At 51.7% G+C, this 23389-nt stretch overlaps 1 long non-coding RNA gene across 1 annotated transcript; it reads left to right on the top strand.

The window, feature by feature from the left end:
* The first annotated feature begins 4898 nt into the window (after nucleotides 1-4898).
* On the top strand, nucleotides 4899-10828 carry LOC117062733. The gene is made up of 3 exons (XR_004428514.1): nucleotides 4899-5721; nucleotides 6589-6698; nucleotides 9985-10828. It is a non-coding gene; the product is annotated as an uncharacterized LOC117062733 (long non-coding RNA).
* The last annotated feature ends 12561 nt before the right edge of the window (nucleotides 10829-23389 follow it).

The raw sequence follows: 23389 nt of genomic DNA, 5'->3' as shown, positions 1-23389 counted from the left end.
GCTCACTGCAACCTCTGCCACCTGGGCCCAAGCCATCCTCCCACTTCAGCCTCCCGAGTAGGTGGGACTACAGGTGCATGCCACCGCACCTGGCTAATTTTTCTGTATTGTTAGCAGAGACAGGGTTTTGCCATATTGCCCAGGCTGGTCTTGAACTCCTGTGTTCAAGTGATCCACCCGTCTTGGCCTCCCACAGTGCTGGGATGACAGATGTGAGCAACTACGCTGGCCTCTCATTCATTATGAAGCACAGGCTCCGAGTCAGGGGCCAGGTGAGGTGGCGGGCGCCTGTGGTCCCAGCTACTTGGGAGGCTGAGGCAGGAGAATGGCATGTACCCGGGAGGCAGAGTTTGCAGTGAGCCGAGATCGCACCACTGCACTCCAGCCTGGGTGACAGAGTGAGACTCCGTCTCAAAAAAGTAAAAAAGATATATGTGAGTATTTAAAAAAATTTTCTCATTGTAACCGAATTTTTGCTAAACAAAACCAATGCCAATTCTAAAAGTTTGGGAAGAACATTTCTACGGGATTCTCTGAATACCTGTGGACGTCTCTTCATGCAGTGACCTGAAGGTTGTGTGTCAATCAAAGATTCAGACATTTGAATGACACTTTAAATGACCAATTAATTAGACAGCTTCGCACAGAAGGGACCCGTGATGAACCCTTTTGTTACAGGAAAGGGGTCCAGATCCAGACCCCAACAGAGGGTTCTTGGATCTCTCGAAAGAAAGCATTAAGTGAAAACAAGTTTATTATGAGACCAAAGGAATATCAGAATGGCTACTCCATAGGCAGAGCGCCCCGAGGGGTCCACTTTTATGGTCGTTTCCTGATTATATGCTAACCAAGGGGTGGATTATTCATGAGTGTTCCAAGAAAGGGGTAGGCAATTCCCGGAACTGAGGGTTCCTCCCCCTTTTAGACCATATAGGGTAACTTCCTGACGTTGCCATGGCATTTGTAAACTGTCATGGTGCTGATGGGAGTGTCTCGTAGCATGCTAATGCATTATCATTATGGTATAATAGCAGTGAGGACGACCAGAGGTCATTTTCATGGCTGTCTTGGTTTTGGTGGGTTTTGGCTGGCTTCTTTACCATGTGCTATTTTATCAGCAAGGTCTTTATGACCTGTATCTTGTGCGGACTTCCTATCTCATCCTGTGACTAAGAATGTTTGACCTTCACCAGGCATGGTGCCTGTAATCCCAGCACTTTGGGAGGCTGAGGCAGGCGGACCATGAGGTCAAGAGATCGAGACCATTCACTAAAAACACAAAAATCAGCTGGGCATGGTGGCGCTTGCCTGTAATCCCAGCTACTTGGGAGCCTGAGGCAGGAGAACACTTTAACTGGGAGGTGAAGGTTGCAGTGAGCTGAGATCACGCCACTGCACTCCAGCCTGGCAATAGAGAAAGGTCTCCATCTCAAAAAAAAAAAAAGAATGCCTGACCTCCTGACCTCCTTGGAATGCAGCCCACTGGCAGTAGGTCTCAGTCTTATTTTGCCCGGCTCCTATTCAAGATGGAGTCACTCTGGTTTGAATGCCTCAGACACTTTGACCTTTTCTAGCTTCAGGTCCCAAAGTGGCTTAACAGGGCAAACCTATACCCTTGGTAGCCTGGACAGAAGCAAGTGCTCCCTGCCAAGAGGTGCCCTGCTGCTGCCCCCACCACCCTTTGGCTCAGTGTCTGTTTGAAAAGAACCGCATGCTTTTTCCTTTCTGTTTTCATGAACTGAAGAGGGCTGACCCGGCAGCTCCGTAGCCCCAGCCTGGCAGGCAGGTGACAGTGTTAGCATCACGGCCCCAGGTTCTGTCTCTGCTTTTCTTCTTCCCTCCTGTCTACCCCAGTGGCTCTTCTTCTCGCACAACTCCCTCACCTCCCCGTGGCTGCCACCCCTTCACCCCTTGCCCAGACCTCTTTCTTGCATCCTGTCACCTGAGAGATGAACTCTTCTTACGTCCCTGACCCTCGCTGCTCCAGTGCCCTCTGCCAAGACTAGTGCCACACTCTACCCACCCTGGGCCAGGACCGGGTTCGCCCTCTCTCTGCCTGCCCCCGCTTTCTTCCCTTCCAAACAGGGACAAAGTCGCTCAGACCCCCGCCACCCTGTGCCTCCGCTTGCGCTTTCATGCCTGGTCCCAGGCCTTCCTGTCAGGACAGAGGGGCTTTCAGGCATTCAGCAAGCACTTAACACCTGCTGTGTGCAGGGCACTGTCCCCACTCAGGAAGTTCACACCAGCCGAGGAGGCAGCGGGTGGTCAGATCAGCTCACACCTGGTCAGTTGACCACAATCCCAGGGATGCTGTTGGTGCCTAGGAATGAGTCTCGGGCCACCTGCCTGGGGCTGGAGCTGGGCAGGAGGAGAGAGGGGCCTGAGCATTTCAGGCAGAGCAGGTGGTGTGTGTGGAAACCTGAACCTGAGTGGGAGCCCTGCAGGACTGCAGGGGCGACGTGGGCCCTGCTTTCTCCGAGAGCAGTGGGAGGGGATGAGGCAGGGAGCGGGGATGAGGCAGGGAGTGGGGATGAGGCAGGGAGTGGGGAAGAGGCAGGGCGTTCCGTTCCTGGGAGCCCTGGGGGGCTTTGGAGGCTTGGAGCAGGGAAGTGCTGGGATCCACTCTTGATCTAAGGGCTGATTTTGACACACAGGGGACCCAGAGAGAAGCTCTTGCGCAGGCCGAAGGAGGGCCGCCGCAGTGGCTGTGGAGGCGCAGATGAGGAGAGGATGTTCCTTCGAAGGATGTTTAGGAGACTGGGCCGTGGCGACTTGGTGGTGGACCAGATGGAGGAGCAGGGAGAGGCGGGCCACAGGTGACTCTCGGCTGCAGGCTTGAGGCCTCAGGGGGCCAGTGACGCCAGTTCCCAAGACAGGGAATGCCGGGAGCAATGGGCCTGGGAAGGAAGAGAATTGATGAGTTTGGGACACGTTCAGCCTGGGACACCTGAGGACAAGTAGGTGGAGATGCTGCGCTGGGAGGCAGAAGCGGGGTCCAGGCAGAGGCAGAGGGAGGAGGTGGCTCGCCTGCTGGAGGTCACTGAAGTGAGCCATGACCAGTGGATGACACCTGACAGACCTGCGTGGGAAGGAATGCTCCCCTGCTGAACTCTAATCTCTGGAGCGAGGGAGGAACTTTGTCCTGTGGCAGGCCTGCCCCACAGTGTTGCTGCATTCTGGGCAGCGGCAGCATCGGGTGAGGGTGTGGGGTGGGAAGAGTGGACTCTGGGCTCAGCCCTGAGGAATTCTGCATCTGAGGAACGGGTGGAGGGGAAGCCAGCAAAGGGAGCTGAGCAAGAAACCCTGAGACATGGGGAGGACAATGCTCTGTCCAGTACCTCAGAAGCTGCAAGGGGAGAGCTTCAGGCCAGGGCAAGCGGTCGAGTCAGAGGAGGGCGGAGGAGTGTCCACTGGGCTCAAGTAAGAGGAGGGCGGAGGAGTGCCCACTGGACTCAGGTCAGAGGAGGGCAGAGGAGTGCCCACTGGACTCAGGTCAGAGGAGGGCAGAGGAGTGCCCACTGGACTGGGGTCGGAGGAGGGTGGAGGAGTGCCCACTGGACTCAGGTCAGAGGAGGGCAGAGGAGTGCCCACTGGACTGGGGCTGGAGGAGGGCGGAGGAGTGCCCACTGGACTCAGGTCAGAGGAGGGCGGAGGAGTGCCCACTGGACTGGGGCTGGAGGAGGGCGGAGGAGTGCCCACTGGACTGGGGTCGGAGGAGGGCGGAGGAGTGCCCACTGGACTCAAGTAAGAGGAGGGCGGAGGAGTGCCCACTGGGCTCAAGTAACAGGAGGGCGGAGGAGTGCCCACTGGACTCAGGTCAGAGGAGGGCAGAGGAGTGCCCACTGGACTGGGGTCGGAGGAGGGCGGAGGAGTGCCCACTGGACTCAAGTCAGAGGAGGGCGGAGGAGTGCCCACTGGACTCAAGTCAGAGGAGGGCAGAGGAGTGCCCACTGGACTGGGGTCGGAGGAGGGCGGAGGAGTGCCCACTGGACTCAAGTAAGAGGAGGGCGGAGGAGTGCCCACTGGACTCAAGTCAGAGGAGGGCGGAGGAGTGCCCACTGGGCTCAAGTAAGAGGAGGGCAGAGGAGTGCCCACTGGACTGGGGTCGGAGGAGAGTGGAGGAGTGCTCACTGGACGGGAGTCGGAGGAGGGCGGAGGAGTGCCCACTGGACGGGAGTCAGAGGAGGGCGGAGGAGTGCTCACTGGACGGGAGTCGGAGGAGGGCGGAGGAGTGCCCACTGGACTCAAGTCAGAGGAGGGCGGAGGAGTGCCCACTGGACTCAAGTCAGAGGAGGGCGAGGAGTGCCCACTGGACTCAAGTCAGAGGAGGGCGGAGGAGTGCCCACTGGACTCAAGTCAGAGGAGGGCGAGGAGTGCCCACTGGACTCAAGTCAGAGGAGGGCGGAGGAGTGCCCACTGGACAGGAGTTGGAGGAGGGCGGAGGAGTGCCCACTGGACTTAAGTCAGAGGAAGGCGGAGGAGTGCCCACTGGATTCAGGTCAGAGGAGGGCGGAGGAGTGCCCACTGGGCTCAAGTAAGAGGAGGGCATAGGAGTGCCCACTGGATTGGGGTCAGAGGAGGGCGGAGGAGTGCCCTCTGGACTCGGGTCAGAGGAGGGTGGAGGAGTGCCCACTGGGCTCAAGTAAGAGGAGGGTGGAGGAGTGCCCACTGGACTCAAGTCAGAGGAAGGCGGAGGAGTGCCCACTGGATTCAGGTCAGAGGAGGGCGGAGGAGTGCCCACTGGGCTCAAGTAAGAGGAGGGCGGAGGAGTGCCCACTGGGCTCAAGTAAGAGGAGGGCAGAGGAGTGCCCACTGGACTGGGGTCAGAGGAGGGTGGAGGAGCGCCCACTGGACTCAGGGACGCGAGGCCTCTGGGGGCTTTGGGGGAAGCAGCTCTGATCATATGATGGAGGCCACGCCAGAGTGCACCAGGAACAAACAAACCCCGAGGCTTTTCCCATGACAAACTGTCCAAAACAGGAAAGGATAGGCCCATCGATGAAAAGGAGCGTGGAATCCTGGAAAGAGCTGACTGTTCTGTGTTTTCAGATGCAGGTGGTGGAGCATGTGGTCGGTTATGATTGGGGTTGGCTGTGACACTGTTCGGTTAGGAGAGAAGTTTAGAGGCCAGTAGTTTGCGGTGGGAATGGCAGCGCCTCTGTCATCAGACACCCACGCTGCCTCTTCCTTCCTGCTGACTGTCCTGGCCACTTCCGCCTGTGTCTCACTGGCCAGATCCCAGGCACACGGCCCCACCCTGCTGCTTGGGCTTCTGTGGCCAAGGAGGAAGAGGAGAAGGGAATTGGTGGGCGACTGGCAGCCTCTGCCACGTTCCGCTTAAATATTAATGAGAAATGCCAATGTCACAGAGAAAGGAAGATGGTTTTTGGTTTCAGGTTCCTGAGAAGGCAGGGGTAGGGGGAGAGGCAGCTGTCCAAAGCCCAGGCGAGGCGACCAGGCTTTGGGAGGACAGAAATGGCTTCCACAGCTCCTCTCCTGCAGGAGGGATGAGGGAGGAGGGGTTTGAGTCTGTAGATGTGGCCACAGGAAGTCAAAGGCTTTCTCTCTGATGGCTTCTACATCATGAAGACAATCGGGAGCTCTACCAAGAGTGTGAAGTGTACAGAACAGGTCAGATAATTTCATAGAGTGGAGAAGATATAAAGCCCTCGTTAAACACGATGGGGAATCAAATGGAGAAGGAGGATGTGGGGGTTGCAGGTTAGTTCAAGATAGAACCCAAGAGCGTGGTTGACCATGTAGATGTCGGCTTTGAGCAGGCTGGGAAGTTGGGGAGTAGAGTCCCAGTAAGGCCAACAAACAGCCTCATGGGAGCCACTGGGCGGGCAGCTTGGAAGAGGAGGGCAGCTCAGGAGGCGGGTGACTAGAATTGAGAATTGGGAGGTGGTGCATTCTGAGGCAATGTCCAGGCTGTCCCTGACTGTGAGCAGAGCTGATGGCTGAGATGGAGGGAGATGATATGGTGGAGAGGAGGAGGTGGAAGACCCAAGAAACCAGGGCACCGAGTGGGTCATCCACATGGCACCTGAGTTGTTCAGGATGGGGGCAGGACTTGGGCATGAGCAAGACATAAAACAACGTCCTGGCAGCTCTGCCCAGCTCAGGGCTGTGAGGAGGCTGCCACGGGAAAGCAGTCGTGAGTTGGGTGTGTGACTCCCAAGCCCTGTGTGGGACCCCAGGTGGTCTCCTGCGCCCCTCACTGGCCCAGCCCACCCAGGACTTCCCTGGGCATCTGCTTCCCCCAGCTCAGAACCTCTGGCTCCACCCTTTGTGAGAGAAACTCCCAAACCCTAGCCTGGCATTTGAGGACGCCTTTACCTGCAGAGTGCCGCGGCTCAGAGCAAAGACCCCTGATTCAGACTCCCTGGGTTCTATTCTTGTGCCTGCCACTTAATATATGTGGGGCCTTGGCCAAGTTAACAAACCTCTTTGTGCCTCAGTTTCCCTCTATAAGATGGTGATAGTAAAGGATGTCTCTCTAGGGATTAACTGAGGTAGCCTACATAAAGTACTCACCAGTGTTAGCTGCTATTTTAACTCCTTCTGTCCTCTTCGCACATTGGGCAGGCTACTGACTTCTTGGACCACTCAGAAGCCTCACCTTTTCCGAATCCTGCCTCAGACAGCTCTGCATGCCTTCCTCTCCTCTCTTCCTCAGTACGGAGCACCACACCTCGGTAAGCTCTGCTATGCAAGCCCAGTGATGAATGGCCTGCCCTTCCCACTCCCACGGCTGGTCCCTGATTCAGGACAGCCTTGCCTCCTACCTGAACTCACACAAGACTGGCCTCGCTCATCCGTGCCCTCCCGCACTTGTTCTGATTCAGCTCATGCCCCCTAAAGAATAGTGGTGGCCTCTAGCCCACCAGGGGTTCCCCACCTCATTCAGAAAAGTGTGGCTATTTCTTTCTTTTCTTTTTAAAATTTTGAGATTGGCCAGCTGCGGTGGCTCATGCCTGTAATCCCAGCACTTTGGAAGGCCGAGGCGGGTAGATCACCTGAGGTCAGGAGTTCGAGACCAGCCTAGCCAACGTCCCTACTAAAAATACAAAAATTAGCCAGGTGCAGTGGCATGCCCCTGTAATCCCAGCTACTTGGGAGGCTGTGGCAGGAGAATCACCTGAACCCGGGAGGTGGAGGTTGCAGTGAGCTGAGATCACACCATTGCACTCCAGTCTGGATGACAGAGCAATACTTCGTCTCAAAAAGAAAAAAAAGAAAAAAAATTTGAGATGAAGTCTCACTCTTTTGCCCAAGCTGGACTGTAGTAGCATGATCTCGGCTTCCTTCCTTCCTTCCTTCCTTCCTTCCTTCCTTCCTTCCTTCTTTCTTTTCCTTCCCTCCTTCCTCCTTCTTTCCTTCTAGAAACAGCTGGGACTATAGATGCACGCCACTCACCTGGCTAACTTTTTAAAAAATATTTTTGTAGAGACAGGATCTTGCTATATTGCCCAGGCTGGGCAAATACTCCTGGGTTCAAGCGATCCTCCTATGTTGGTCACCCAAAATGCCGGGATTACAGGTGTGAGCCATTACAGCTGGCCCAGAGTGTTGTTTTTTGTTTTGTTTTGTTTTGAGATAGAGTCTTGCTCTGTCATCCAGGCTGGAGTGCAGTGGCGTGATCTCGGCTCATTGCAACCTCCACCTCCCAGGTTCAAGTGATTCTCCTGCCTCAGCCTCCCAAGTAGTTGGGATTACAGGCACACGCCACCACACCTGGCTAATTTTTTGTATTTTTAGTAGAGACAGGGTTTCGCCATGTTGGCCAGGCTGATCTTCAACTCCTGACGTCATGTGATCCACCCACCTTGGCCTCCCAAAGTGCTGGGATTACAGGCATGAGCCACCGTGCCTAGCCAGCCATGTCTATTTCTTGATGGCACTCTAACACCCCTGATGACTGTCCAATACCCTCAATGGCTGTCCAAGATGCACCATGACTGTCCAACACTCTCGATGATTGTCCAGTATTTTCCATAACTTTCCACACCCTCCATGACTGTCCAGTACTCTCCATGACTGTCCAGTACTCTCAATGATTGTCCAGTATATTTTATGACTTTCTAATACTCTCCATGACAGTCCAAAACCCTCCATGACTGTCCAATACATTACACAATTGCCCAGTACCCTCCAGGACTGTCTAACACCCTCAGTGAGTGTCTAATACCCTCATTGACTGTCCAATACTCTCAATGAGCATCGTTTATGGGGAGAGCTGGTGCTGACTGAAGGGGGGTGCTCAGTGGGGGCACATTTGCGTTTGGAAGGAAGAAATGTGTTTGAAAAATGGAGAAAGGTAGGAGGGGCCTTCCCGGAAGGAAGGAGCACTTGGGCACTTGCAGGTGCTGGCAGGCAGCAGAGGGAAGTTGGGGAGGGCGGGCACAGTGGCCAGTAGCAGGAGGTGAGGCCTGAGACTTTTCCCACTCCCTGGACTGATTTTCCAGCAGGTAGTAGCCTGCCTTGTTCACTGTGGGGTCCTGGTGTACCCTTGATGACTATTCAATACCTTCAATGACTGTCCAGTACCCTCGATGAGCATCCAATACCCTCCATGACTGTCCAATACCCTCAATGCATGTTCAGTACTCTCAATGACGGTACAATGCCCTCCATGAGCATCCAATACCCTCAATGACTGTCCGATACCCTCGAGGAGTGTCCAGTATCCTCCATGAAAATCCACTACCTCCATGAGTGTCCAATACCCTCCATGACTGTTCAATAAACTTGATGAGTGCCCAGTACTCTCAATGACTGACCAATATCCTCCATAACTGTCCAATACTCTTCATGACTGTCCAGTACTCTTCATGACTGTCCAATACCCTCCATAAATGTCCAATACTCTTCATGACTGTCCGATACTCTCCATGACTGTCCAATACCCTCCAGAACTGTCCAATACTCTCCATGACTGTCCAATACCCTCCATAACTGTCCAATACTCTTCATGACTGTCCAGTACTCTTCATGACTGTCCAATACCCTCCATAAATGTCCAATACTCTTCATGATTGTCCAATACTCTTCATAACTATCCAATACCCTCCATAACTGTCCAATACTCTTCATAACTGTCCAATACTCTTCACGAGTATCCAATATCTTCCACAACTGTCCAGTACTCTCCATGACTATCCAATACCCTCCATAACTGTCCAATACTCTTCATTACTATCCTCCATAACTGTCTAATACTGTCCATACCCTCCATAACTGTCCAATAATCTCCATGACTATCCAATACCCTCCATAACTGTTCAATACTCTTTCTGACTATCCAATACCCTCCATAATGGTCCAATACTCTTCATAACTATCCCATACCCTCAGTAACTGTCCAATACTCTTCATGACTGTCCAATGCCTTCAATGGACATTCTAGCTAGGCCACACTCTCAAACGCCGTCCTACAGCACCCTTCCATACATCCTTGTTCATTTCCCCAAGTTCCCCCAAAAGAACAAACCAGCATGGTCCTGCTTTGTCTTGCAGACCCCTGGGAAGGTCTGACCCTACTACAGGCCTCCAGGTACATCCAGCCTATCCAGTCTCTTCCATGGTAACTCCCAGCCACCCACGCTGCCCTGCACATCTCTGCGCCTGTTGGGCAAGGCCCCTAGAGCCTTAAGCTGACATCTCACCCACGCGGCTCAGCACAGGGCCATCAGTACCTGCCGACACTCTTCCTTCACCAGGCTGCAAGAACAGCGCCAGTGTGCATCTTAGCTGCAGCCCTGGAGAAATTGGGGCAAAGATGAAAGGCTGACTCTTGATTTGGGAAGTGAAAGCTCGGGGCTGTGAGGGTGAGACTGGGAAAGAGGCCAGCAATGCTATGCACAGCCACCCTGACCACCACTCCCAAAGGAGATGCCGTGGCCCCACCTCAGAGAGAAAGGAGGGTGCTGTGTGCTGCAAACCCAATGTTTCCCGGTCCCAGTGGTCCATTTCACCCCACAGGGAAGCTAGGTGGCATGTCCTGAAAGGTGACGTTTCAGCCAAGCCCCAAGGAGAGAGTCAACCTGCATGAGAGAAACAGCAGGCAGCCAGGGACCTGAGAGGTGCCCGGGTTTGTGTTCACAGCGTAAGAGTTCCCAGCATGGGGATGGATGAACGCCGGGCTCAGCTGCCTTCCACAAGACAAAGCAGCCACAGGCATGGGCCGGCCCTCTGTGACAGTGAGGAATCCGTGTAGAAAGGCCTGGCCATGGCCTCCTTTCTCTCCTCAGGCTCTCAACCAGCACGCCTGGCTGTGGAGTTTCTTAGAGGCCTGGGAATGGGTCTGGAGGATGAGCCAGCACCAAAGACACAAGGAAAGACAGTTTCACAGTCACCACTTTGCAGCAAATAGAGCCACAGGCTGCCCCGAGGGCCACCACATAGTCTCTTCCTCCGAGCCCCGCCCCACTCGGACCCTGACTGACTTCCAGTGGGGCCGACACTGCTGGCCCAGCAGCCCCTCTTTGGCCTGCTGATGTCTTGGGCATTGTGTGTGTGGGGGTGTGTCCACCTTCTCTCTCCTTTCCCCTGCCTCAGGCCACCACTCACCTTCTGTATCCTTCCACCCAGGGCCGTCTTCACCTTGCTTTCTTTTTCTATCACATTAGACCCTGAGGGTCAGTTTCCTTTCTGCAAAGGCCAGGATAGCTTGATTTCTAGAACTTCCTAGGTGTAAGGGGAGATAGTTGCATTCTTTCCTGGGAGGTGTGCTCAACCCTGGAGCGGGTTGGATCCTTCTTATGTAGCAAAAAAATAAAGAGAGTGGCCAGGCTCAGTGGTTCATGACTGGAATCCCAGTCCTTTGGGAGGCCAAGGCAGGAGGATCGCTTGAGCCCAGGAGTTCGAGACCAGCCTGGCCAACATAGTGAGTTTCTGCCTCAACAAAAAATAAAAAAATCAGCTGGGTGTGGTGGCACGCACCTATAGGCCCAGCTATTCAGGAGGCTGAGGTGGGAGGATCCCCTGAGCCCAGGAAGTTGAGGCAGCAGTGAGCTATGATCATGCCACCGCACTCCAGCCTGGGCTACTAAGTGAGATCCTATCTCAAAAAAAAAAAAAAAAACAAACTTGAAAAAGAAGAGAAAATGAAGAGAAAAAAATCGTAGTTTCCTTATGAAACCAGGTTGCGCATTGCTTTCCCACCTCACATCACCAAGAGGTTTGTTGACTGGGCTCTAACAACAGGCCGGGATCCAGAGGTGAACAGGGCCACGTGCCTGCTCTCAGCTCTGCTTGGTGGCATCTGAGTGAAGACAGGGGTCAGGCAGCAGAGGGACGTGCTGGCCGCAGGCTGCTTGGGGTCCCTGGTGACTCCCGGTGGCCTCGGTGTGTTGGCTCAGGGTGGGACTGTGCTTCTCAGGCCCAGCCCCATGACCTAGGCTTTAAGGCAAACAGTGGGGCTGCTTCAACACTGTGGGTGGGAGGCGCTTGGAGCTATAAGACGCCACCTGAGCCTTCGTTCGGACAGACCCTGGGCTCCACTCCTCTGGAGCTGAGACCTGAGGAAGGGCCCTTCATCCAGACCCTCCCTTTCCTGGTGCTCCAGCCCCTCTGCCATCCTGGTGTGGGGAGCTGAGGCCTGTGCATGGGTTTGCTTTGTTGGAGCCTGGGGCAGATGCCAGGCTGAGCACAAAGCCACATTGTGTTCCCTGGCGGGCACTAAGGGACCCACACAGCCAGCTGAGCCCCATCTCGGCTCTCAGGGGCTCTGCATCAGTGGATGCCTCCGCAGGGCCTGAGGTCAGAGCTCCCTGCCCACCTGCTGCCTATGTACCTGGCAGACACCCCCTACTCCAGCAGCCTGGGACCCAGATTCTCCAGGACAACTCCAAGTATAAAAACCCCTTCCATGGTCAGACTCAGATCAGATGTCCTGATTTGGGGTTTGGAAAATAAAGCTACTGAACACATGCCAGCATGTGCCTCAAGACATCTGCCTTGACAGGAACAGGTTGCCTGTCACCTTCATCACTGTCCCGACCCAACTGCACAAACCTTCCTAAATGTCCATCCTCCTGATCAAAGCACCTCCACACTGAAATTGCTTCATTCATGCCGGTGTTGAGGGGCGTGAATGAGTTCCCCAGGACACCATGGGAATGAAGCCCATGGCGTTAAACTCATCCTGTGAAGCTGGAAACACATTCAGATGAGTAAGTGATTTGCCCGAGGTCACCCTGCAGAAGCAGGGCTTTATAATGGAGGAGGGATGCAAAGTGCTCCGAGAGCAAGGCCCCTCCTGCAGACATAGAAAAAGGCTTCCTGTGGGAGGTTTGACTGGGGGAAGAGGCACTCTCCAGGGCTAGAACAGGAAGGGCTGCCTGGCGGGGTGATGGCAGGTGCAACTCTGCAGAGGCATGAGGCAGTGGTGCCTGCAGACAAGGAACCAGGCACGCAGGGGAGGAGTCAGCTTCCTTGAATCCTGGAATCAGCTTCAGGAGGAAGGCTAAGTCCGAAGCCCTTCTTCTCAGAGATGAGGAGACCCAGCTTCAGAGAGTTCTGCAGCCTGGTGAAGACTCCGCAGCTGGTACATCGGGAACCCAGTCCTGCAGGTCCTGACCATGGCCCAGGGATGGCCTCTCAGAAGCACAACCCCAGGCCCTGAGAAGTCACATGATCTGGCTGGCAGAAGTGGCAGCCCCCCTCAGCAGGAAGCCCGTCTCCAGTGCTGAGTCACGCTGGCTCTGGCCAGTGGCACGGGGCAGGAGGAAGGTGGTGGCCCGGCTGTTGTGACTGCTAGGACCTCTGCTCTCCAGGCCCCCCAGCCTCCCTGGGTCCGCTCAGCTGCACGCAAGCCAGCGCACTACCCTCCGCAGGGCGTGGGGTGTCGGGAGGCCACCAGCCCTCAACCCTCCCTGCCTCTCACAGTGCATGCGCAGGCTGGTGGCCAACCCCCCAAGGGCTGTGAGCCAGGAGTGTCCGAACCGAACCGGAAGTGCAGGGCTTCAGGCTGTGTGCAGGGAGCTGGTGCTGGCTGAAGAGGGGTATTGGGAGGGGCACATTTGCATTTTGAAGGAAGAAAGGTGTTTGAGAAGTGGAAACAGGCAGGAGGGGCCTTCCAGCAGAAGGGAGCGCTTGGGCTAGGGCAGGCGGCCTGGTCTGTGGGCAGCAGAGGGAAGCTGAGGAGGGCAGCCCAGGGGCAGCAGCGGAAGGGGAGGCCCGAGGCTTTTCCCACTCCCATGAGGTCAGGAGGCGGAGATCCCGGAGGCAAACCCTGTGGAGGGGTCCCACCTCCTGCATTCTTCCCCAGCTACAAGGCTCTGAGAGGGCCTCCCTTCCAGAGAGCAGCCTTGTTAGGCAGAGGAGAGCCTGGGAGCTGAATAGAGGGCAGAGAGGCAGGACCCTGGCCTGGGCAGGACGGGTTGGGCAGTACCGGGCTCCATGAGTGGGGCCGGCCACTGTTAGGGTCTCCCTGGCCTCTGTCCTTAGTGGGGCAGTCAAGCCCAGGGCCGCTTTCGGGCAGCCCGGCCTCTGTTAGACTGTGCTGAGATGGCAGGATAGGGAAAGCACCGGCTTTCACGGGTGGGGATTCCACCAAAGCATTGCGGGGTAGCCATGGTTCTAAACCAATTACTCCTAACTCCTAGGCACACAGCCCTGGCCCCTCTGAGCTGATGTCTCCTCTGGGACCTCATAGAGAGGGTAACCAGGGCCTCCTGGGAAGGTGATAGAAGTGGCAGCAGCCCTGGAACCCCAACCAGCAAGTAACCCCCCGCCCCCCATGGGAGCCCTGCAGCCTGCAGCCATGCGGAGCCAGAGCGGGTCAGATGCCTGACCGCCTACAAAGCACTGTCAGCTTCGTTTGCTTGCTGGTGCCCTGTCCACCCCTCCTGAAGGCAGTGATGGGGACAGCTTCTGCCCAGGATGGTTTCAGGGCACTGGGAAGTGGAGGGGGCGCCACAGTGTGGGTGGCACCAGCAGTGGGCTGGGCGGAGTCAGGAGGTGGATTCTTGAGTTCTCATCTGGAGCTGCCCCTGGCTCACAGCCTGGTCTGGGATCCATCTCGCCTCCCTCCACCGGTACCTGACATGGATGGGAATTTCAGTCCCCAGTCCCCTGGAGCCTCCTGTGACCCTCTAGGCCATGGCATCCAAGAGGTTGAGAGTAACAGTCCAAGCTGGGGACTCTACTGGTACCCTGTCCGAGCTCCACGAAAGTGGGCACAGACGGAACCATTTTCTCCCCACGTGAGGACACCGTGCTGCCCAGATCACCCAGCTCAGCCTCGATGATACACCCAGGCCCCGAAAAGCTTTGCCTTGGAAAGAAAACGTAACTTAGGCTACTCCTCTGTTTTACTCTCTAGAAGGGGAGGAGGGCAGGCAGGGACCCTAGATCCTGGGGCTCTGTTCTTTTAATGTAGAAGGGAGAAAAAGCTGATAAATTTGGGGGTGGGGACAATTCATTAGTTCAGCCAGTATTTCTTCAGCATGCTTTCTGTTGCAGCCTGTCCGGGCTTTGCACACAGAGATGAGTAAAGGACACAAGCCCTTGCCTGCAGGAGCCCACATTTTGATGAACTCACACTTTTGAAGACAGGCAAATATTCAGCTTGTAACATAAAGGTGGCATTGGACTATTCCATAAGCACTTACAAGTACACAGAGGGCGCAGGAAAGCCTCCAGCAGTGCCAGGATCGGAGGAGGCCAGTGAGGCTCTCATCTCGTACACAGAATAGAAAGGGCACCCAAACTTGGTCATCAAGAGAAACATTATTTTAGTGCAATGTTTTTTAAACTAAAAATTAATATAAAAACTTGTGATGAACAAAACCTCAAAACTGTAAACAGAGACAAGACTGATTGTTTTATGACTGTGTGTGATTATACAATGGGAACAACAGCTTCCAATCAGCCCATGGTTCCTGGCCAGGTGGCCGTTGAGTCCCCTGGACAGCTTGATGATGACACAGAGGTTGGTGATGCCATGTGAACAGATTGGGAAACTCAGGGCTTTCTATACAGTTGCGGTTTTGGACTGGAGAGCCTCTTTTTCCACTTGATTCAAATGTGGGAGGTATTTGATGAGTGTCTAGAGGGGCGGGTATGAGCCTCCTCCAGCCTGAGCTCTGTCTCGTGTGGCCCAGCACGCACTGGCCCTCGGAAGAGCATCTCAGTGGGTTTCCAAGTGGGAGGAAAGTAGAAGATGTAGGAATACCATTCAGTTGACCCGCCAAGTGGACAGAGAAAAATGCTAATTTTTTTTTTTTTTTTTTTTTTGAGACAGGGTCTCACTCTGTTGCCTAGGCTGGAGTGCAGTAGCATGATCTTGGCTCACTGCAATCTCTGCCTCTTTGGCTCAAGGCATCCTTCTGTCTCAGCCTCCTGAGTAGCTGGGACCACAGGTGTGTGCCACCATGTCTGGCTAATTTTTTGTATTTTTGTAGAGATGGGGTTTCACTATATTACCCAGGCTGGTCTCAAACTCCTGAGCTCAAGTGATCTGCCTGCCTTGGCCTCCCAAAGGTGAGCCACTGAACCTGGCCAGAAAAATCTTTTTAACAATTTTATTGAGATACAATGAACATACTATACAATTCACCCATTTAAGATGCACATTTCAATGGTCTTCTGCAGATTCACAGGGCTGTGCACTCATTGCCACAATAAACTTTAGGATATTTTCATCACCCCCCAAAAGAAGCCACATACATTTAGAGTTACTTTCCATTTCTCTCCAAACCCCGCCTGCCCTTCCTCCTCCAGCCCTAGGAATCACAAAGCTACTAGGAAAATAAAATAACTTTTGCATTGGAAGTTGGATCTTTGTAGATCCTAGATCTCTCTTGGCAGCATTGACACAGGTGTGTGCCAACACGATGGTCCTGCACCTCACTGGGAAAGTCTTAACACACCCGCATGGTCCGTTCTTGGTGCTTCTCCTCACACATGCTCTATTTTATTTCAACTACTTTTTCATGGAAATGTTCTAAGATATGGTGAGAATGGCTCCAACAGTCATTTTCCTCCTATTCCTTAATAATACGATCCCCAAGTTTTTGGAACTGCAAAGATCCCAGTAAAAGGATTACACATTTTCTGGCCTTCTTTATTTTTTTTTATTTTTTTTGAGACGGAGTCTGGCTCTGTGGCTCAGGCTGGAGTGCAGTGGCTATCTCGGCTCACTGCAAGCTCCGCCTCCCGGGTTCACGCCATTCTCCTGCCTCAGCCTCCCACGTAGCTGGGACTACAGGCGCCCGCCACTGCACCCGGCTAGTTTTTTGTATTTTTTAGTAGAGACAGGGTTTCACTGTGTTAGCCAGGGTGGTCTCGATCTCCTGACCTCGTGATCCGCCCGTCTCGGCCTCCCAAAGTGCTGGGATTACAGGTGTGAGCCACCATGCCTGGTCTGGCCTTCTTAATAGGCTGTGTGATGAAGTTCTGGCCGATGAGTTGTGAACAGAAGTGTTGTGTTGTGCTTACCACCTCCTTGGAAGGATGGGGACAGCCCTTTTCCCTTTTCTTCTTCCTTCCACCTGGAATAAGGAGGTAAATGCTAGAGGTTTTGCAGCCATTCTGGGTCATCATGTGACTTCGGGAATAAAGACCATGCAGGGCAGAGAAACGAGATAAGAAGACTGGGTCCCCATCACCCGCAACTGCCATTTTATTCCCAGACTGTCTGCCTCTCAGCTACTTAAAAAAAGAAAATTAATCAACTTTACCGAGTTACAGTTCAGAGAAAATAAAATGCACCCATTTTAACAGTTTGATTCAACAAGTTTTGACAAATGTTGACACCCACACAAATGCCATCTCAGTTAAGACACAGAACACCCCACGAATCACAGACATTTCCTTGTACCCCTGGCAGTCCATCTTGAGTGCTCTTCCCCCACCACACCTGCCGCAGGTAACCACCTATCTGCTTTCTGTCCTATAGATTCATTTTGCCTGGGCTACTTTTCCAAGAGGAAGAACTAAACGTTCATCTTGCTGAAGCCACTACTTTCCAGGCCTCTATTATTTGCAGCTGATTCTAATGCAAAACTGAATATAGATCTATTACAGCTTCAAATAGAGGCCCCTAAACACAGTGTAATATTTTCTTGATAACTGCAGACCATCGTTAGACACCCGGTGCTTTAGATCGGTTTCCTGGGAAACAGATTTGGAGATGAGATTTGCCAGCAGGAGGTGTAATAGAGAGGGCCTTCAGGGACACACCTGTGTAGTAAGTGCGGGGCCACAGGATGGGGCAGCCCCCACAGAGGGGGCTCTGTGACCTCAGAGATGGCCTGGCAGGGGCCCGAGCCCACAATGACCAGTCATCAGAAGTGGGCTATCCCTGGGGACAGGTGAACGTTAGCTTACGGCAGTACCCAGGGAGTGACTCAGCCATGAGCCAGCCATCAGCAGCCAACACCCCCAACCGCTGAGGCAGTGGATGTCTTGGCTCTGATGGGAGTTGGGAGGTACATCACTATGACCAGGATACCACATGTGCTGCTGGTTTCCCTGGGGGCTACTTAGATGTGTGGGTGCTTCTCACATCTGCCCTGCACCCCTCAGCAGCCATTCCCCAATCTCCTGCATCCCAGGCCCTGGCACCCATGAATATACCATAGGCCTCCAGGGCTCTGCCTGTCCATAGCCCCTGCTCTCTGCGTGAATTGTCTAATGGGCACATGCCTGGCGCTCGGTGGGCCCTGAAGCTGTGAGGGCAGCAGAGGCCTGGTCTTGGGGTAAGGCCCAGGAGTGTCAGGAGAGCTCTGCGCCTCCCAAGGCCCTGTTCCGCTTCCTCCAAGTTCTCCGTGTGCTCTTCCTGGATCCCCTCCTGATATCACCGCCATGCCTGGGAGGTGGAGGTTTCAGATCCCTTCTCTCTTCTGTCTCCTGAGCCGCCCCTTGTTGGGGATGAGTGTCTCTGACGGCCGTTTCTGACATCTTTCTACATATGTGACTTTGGCGATGCGTCCTCCTGGCCTGGTCCTTCTTCATTCTAAGCTTCACAGTGACTTCTCTGACCCTACTCAAAAGACCTGACATGTCACATCCTTCTGAGCCAGTGGCATTCTTCTGCCCCAGGAACACCCCACTGCCTCCCATTCCTGCCTTCATTTCTGCATGCCACCTGAGGCTTCTCTGGAACTCAGCCCACCAGCTGTCTATCAACCATCCCCTCTGTCCACAACTACAACTTCCCCTCTACTTGGTTCCAGGACCGTTTTCCCAAAAGCAAATGTTCCTGGAACCTTGACTGTTAGGCTGAACATTACCACAGAGCAGAATCCAGAGTTAACAAGAGATGAAATAAGGGATAAGGGATGCTTTTTAAATGCTACTTTTTAAGTGAAAAAATATATATTTTTATTTATTTATTTTTTATTATACTTTAAGTTCTAGGGTACATGTGCATAACGTGCAGGTTTGTTATATATGTATACTTGTGCCATGTTGGTGTGCTGGTGAAAAATATTTTTAAATATAGAGGAGTACAGAGAATAATAGATCAGACACATATACATTATTGTTTCCAAAAGCACTGTTTTATTATTAAAATTTATTATTATTGTTTCCCAAAACAGTGTTTTTTGGAAACAAAAAACAAAAAAGCAGTGGTATAATCTCAGCTCACCACAACCTCCACCTCCAGGTTCAAGCGATTCTCGTGCCTCAGCCTCCCAAAAAGCTGAGACTACAGGCGTCCACCACCACACCTGGCTAATTTTTGTATTTTTAGTAGAGACGGGGTTTCACCACATTGGCCAGGCTGGTCTCGAACTCCTGACCTCAGGTGATCCGTTTGCCTCGGCCTCCCAAAGTGCTGGGACTACAGATGTGAGCCACCGCGCCTGGCCTAAATATACTTTATATTATGTTGCATATTTTAAATGCACATAAACAGTAACTTACTATATGGGTTCTATTCCTTGCTTTTTAAAATGCACATCATTTTAGAGATCAATCCATATTGATTCATATGTCTAGCTAGTTGGTTTTAACCGCGTTTCAGTAGTCCGTAGTAAGAATATCACATGCTGTATTTACTCCTCCCTCTGTTGCTGGACATTGGGGCTACTTTCAGTTCTGTCGTACAATGTTGCAATGGCGTCCTTGCATTCTGCAGCGAAGTTCCCTGAGGGTAGGTAACTAGAGGGAGCAGTTGCTGGGCTGAAGGGTACGCACCACTTCAACTTTCCTAGATTTTGCCAAATTGCTCTCCAAAGTGCTTGTCCCAATTTATACTCCTCTCCAGTGTGTGTGGAACCCCCCTCCCCACCTCCTCCTCCATCCCTGGTATGGCTGGCTGGGAAATGCCATCTCACTGTGACTATTTTGCCTTTCCTGGTCCTGGATAAAGCTGAGCATCTTTTTTACACTTATCAGCCATTTGGATTTTTTTCTTCTGTGAAATTTCTCTTTCACTTTATAAAAGGGTTTTGCCCTTTAGGCTTCCTCTAATGTCATGTTCTAGCAGTACTTAAGAAAGTGTAGTCCCTGGCGAGGGGCTTTAGGAGGCTGAGGAGGGAATATTATTTGAGGCCAGAAGTTTGAGATCTCCCTGGGCAACATAGTGAGACCCCATCTCTAAGAAAAATTTAAAAGTTAGCCAGTTGTGGTGGCATGCCCCTGTAGTCCCAGCTACTCAGAAGCTGAGGTGGGAGGATTGCTGGATCCTGAGAGTTTGAAGTTGCAGTGAGCTATGATAGAGCTGCTGCATTCCAGCTTGGGCAACAGAACCAGACTCTGTCTCAAAAAAAAAAAAAAAAAAAAAAAAAGTGGCACTCCACAGGCCAGGTAAGGTACGGAGGAAAAAACCTTCCTTAGGCAGCTGTAGTCCAGGGTCTGGCTCCCACCTGACATTTATTATCTATATGATTTGAGGTAAATGTCCTCCCCTCTGCTTTTTTTTTTTTGAGACGGAGTCTCGCTCTGTCGCCCAGGCTGGAGTGCAGTGGCGTGATCTCAGCTCACTGCAAGCTCTGCCTCCCGGGTTCACGCCATTCTCCTGCCTCAGCCTCCTGAGTAGCTGGGACTACAGGCGCCCGCCACTGTGCCTGGCTAATTTTTTGTATTTTTAGTAGAGACGGGGTTTCACCGTGGTCTCGATCTCCTGACCCTGTGATCCACCCACCTCAGCCTCCTCTCTGCTTTTTAAAAAAGCTTATTTATTTTTAAAGTATGCAACTCAGGTTTTCAGTATATTCACAAAGCTGTGCAACCATCACCACTCTAATTCCAGAAAAAAACCCTGTCCCTATTAGTGGTCACTCTCTTCTACTGCCAGCTTCTGGCGGCCACACATTAATTGCTGGTCTGTATAGACTTGCCTATTCTGGGCATTTCATATAGACAAGATCATACAGTATGTGGCCTTTTGTGTCTGGCTTCTGGCTTCTTGCAGATCACATAATGTTTTTGGGGTTCAACATGTTGCAGTATGTAACCATATTTCATTTCTTTTTATGGCTGAATAACGTTCCATTATACAGATGCACATTTTGTTGATCCATTCTTTTTTTTTTTTTTTTTTTTGAGATGGAGTCTCACTGTGTCGCCCAGGCTGGAGTGCAGTGGCCGGATCTCAGCTCACTGCAAGCTCCGCCTCCTGGGTTTACGCCATTCTCCTGCCTCAGCCTCCCGAGTAGCTGGGACTACAGGCGCCCGCCATCTCGCCCGGCTAGTTTTTTGTATTTTTTAGTGGAGACGGGGTTTCACCGTGTTCGCCAGGATGGTCTCGATCTCCTGACCTCGTGATCCGCCCGTCTCGGCCTCCCAAAGTGCTGGGATTACAGGCTTGAGCCACCGCGCCCGGCCGATCCATTCTTCAATGATGGGTCTTGGGGTTATTTCCATTTTGTTGGTATTATGAGTAGTCTTGCTATCAGGATGCACATACAAGTTTTTGTGTGGACATAGCTTTTCAGTTTTCTTGGGTATGTACCCAGGCACAGAATTGCAGGGTCATATGGTAGCCTCTATGTTTAACTTTTTAGAGAACTGCCACATTGTTTTTCACAGCCAATACACCATTTTGTATTCCCACAACCAATGTGTGTGGGTTCCAGTCCCCCCACATCCTCACCTCACCTGTTCACCTTTTGAATTCCAGCCACCCTAGCAGTGTGAGGTGCTATCTCACTGAGGTTCTGATTTGCTTTTCCTTGGTGACTAATGACACTGAACTTATTTTCATGTGCTTATTGGCCAATGTATATCTTCCTTGGAGAAAGGTCTACTTGTATCCTTTCTTATTTTTAAAATTGGGTCATTTGACCCAATTTTATTTATTATTTTATTGTTGACTTGTAAGAGTTCTGTATATATTCCCTTGTCAGATATATAACTTGCAAATATTTTCTCCCATTCTGTGGGCTTTCTTTTCACTTTCCCAATGGTGTCCTTTGAAGCAAAAAAGTTTTTCATTTTGATAAAGTCCAACTTATCAACATCTTCTCTGGTTGCCTGTGCTTTTTAGTGTCATATCTAATAAACTACTGCCTAATACAAGGTCATGAGGATTTATGCTTATGTTTTCTTCTAAGAGTTTTATACTCTTAGCTCTTACGTTTAGGTCTGATCCATTTTGAGTTAATTTTGTATATGGTGTGAGGTAGGGATCCAACTTTTTTTTTGAATTTGGCCATCCCTTGGAGAATTGCTTGAACCCGGGAGGCGGAAGCTGCAGTGAGCTGAGGTTGCACTATTGCACTCCAGCCTGGGCAACAAGAGCGAAACTCTATTTCAAAAATAAAATAAAATAAAATAAAAAATGAATTTGGCCATTCTGTTGTCCCAGCACCATTTGCTGGAAAGACTGTTCTTTTTCCCATTGAATTGTCTTGGCATCTTTGCCAAAAATCGACTGACAATAATTGAGAGAGTTTATTGCTACATTTTCAATTTTATTCCATTCATCTATATCTCTGTCCTTATGCCAGTACCACACTGTCTTGATTACTGTAGCTTTGTAATAATGATATAGTTTCCCCAGAGGTAAACTAGAAAGCCTGTTTCTTGCTTACCTCAGAGGACTATCTAGGCTAGTAGTTCTCAAAGTGTGGTCCCTGGACCAGTAGCATTACCTAGAAACTTGTCAGAAATGCAAATTCCCAGGCAATACTCCAGACTCGATGAATCTGAAACTCTGGGGGTGGGGCCTAGCAATCAGTATTTTAACAAGCCCCTCAGGGGATTCTGATGTACACTAAAGTTTTGCATTCACAGGTCTCTATGTGTGCTGTCCAATGTGATAACCACCAGCTACACATGAGTATCAAGCACTTGAATTGCAGCTAGTCCAAATTAAGAAATGTTGTAAGTGTAGAACACACACTGAATTTCAAAGACTTAGTAGTATAAAAAAATACAAAATATCTCATTCATAATTTTTAGATTGATTACATGTTGAAGTAATAATATGTATACATACATACATGATTAACATTATGTCCACCCCCCATTAGTCACGGAGCTATATGTTTCAGGGAGAAATTCACCTACTGTTCCTTGCAGGGCATGTCCTCGACACATGCACCAGGAGCTCTAGTTCTCAGAACAGGAACCATCATCAGGAGCAGAGCTGGAAAGGCAGGCAGCCTTTTCCAGTTCAAACTGGTTTGAAGCAGAGGTCAAAGCCACTGCTTGCATTTGGCTTTGGGTTTTGTGTTTTAGCATGAGCATTCTGCAGCCAGCCAGACTCTGGGCTGCTCTCCTCTCTTCACTGACATGGAAAAGATGTCTGTGTATTGTGCAGAGCCCCAGGCTGGGGCTTCTGCCTTCCATGTTGGGGCCTGAGCTGCTGCTGATGTGGCATCCCAACCTGTACTGGACAACCATGTGTAATAGCCCCAGGCTTGCCTCCACCCTGCTGTGTAAACCGGCAAGGGCACAGAAGTCCAACCCAACTCTGTGGAGCCACTACTGTCACCAGAGAGGGGTCCCAATCCAGACCCTAAGAGCGGGTTCTTGGACCTCGCACGAGAAGGAATTGGGGGTGAGCCCACAGAGTAAAGTAAAAGCAAGTTTATTAGGAAAAGAAAGGAATAAAGAATGGCTACTCCATAGGCAGAGCAGGGGCATGGGTTGCTCAACTGATTATACTTATAGTTATTTCTTGATTATATGCTAAACAAGGGGTGGATTATTCATGAGCTTCTCAGGAAAGGCATGGGCAACTCCCAGAACTCAGAGCTCTTCTCCCTTATAGACCATATAGGGTAACTTCCTGATGTTGCCATGGCATTTGTAAACTGTCATGGCACTAGTGGGAGTGTCTTTTAGCAGGCTAACACATTATAATTAGCATATAATGAGCAGTGAGGATGACCAGAGGTCACTCTTGTTGCCATCTTGGTTTTGGTGGGTTTTGGCCAGCTTCTTTACTGCAACCTGTTTTATTTTTTATTTATTTTTTTCTTTT

Source organism: Trachypithecus francoisi, unplaced genomic scaffold, assembly GCF_009764315.1.
Source record: "Trachypithecus francoisi isolate TF-2019V2 unplaced genomic scaffold, Tfra_2.0 Lachesis_group17, whole genome shotgun sequence".
NCBI classification, from domain to species: domain Eukaryota; kingdom Metazoa; phylum Chordata; class Mammalia; order Primates; family Cercopithecidae; genus Trachypithecus; species Trachypithecus francoisi.
This window is presented reverse-complemented; position numbering and strand designations above follow the sequence as displayed.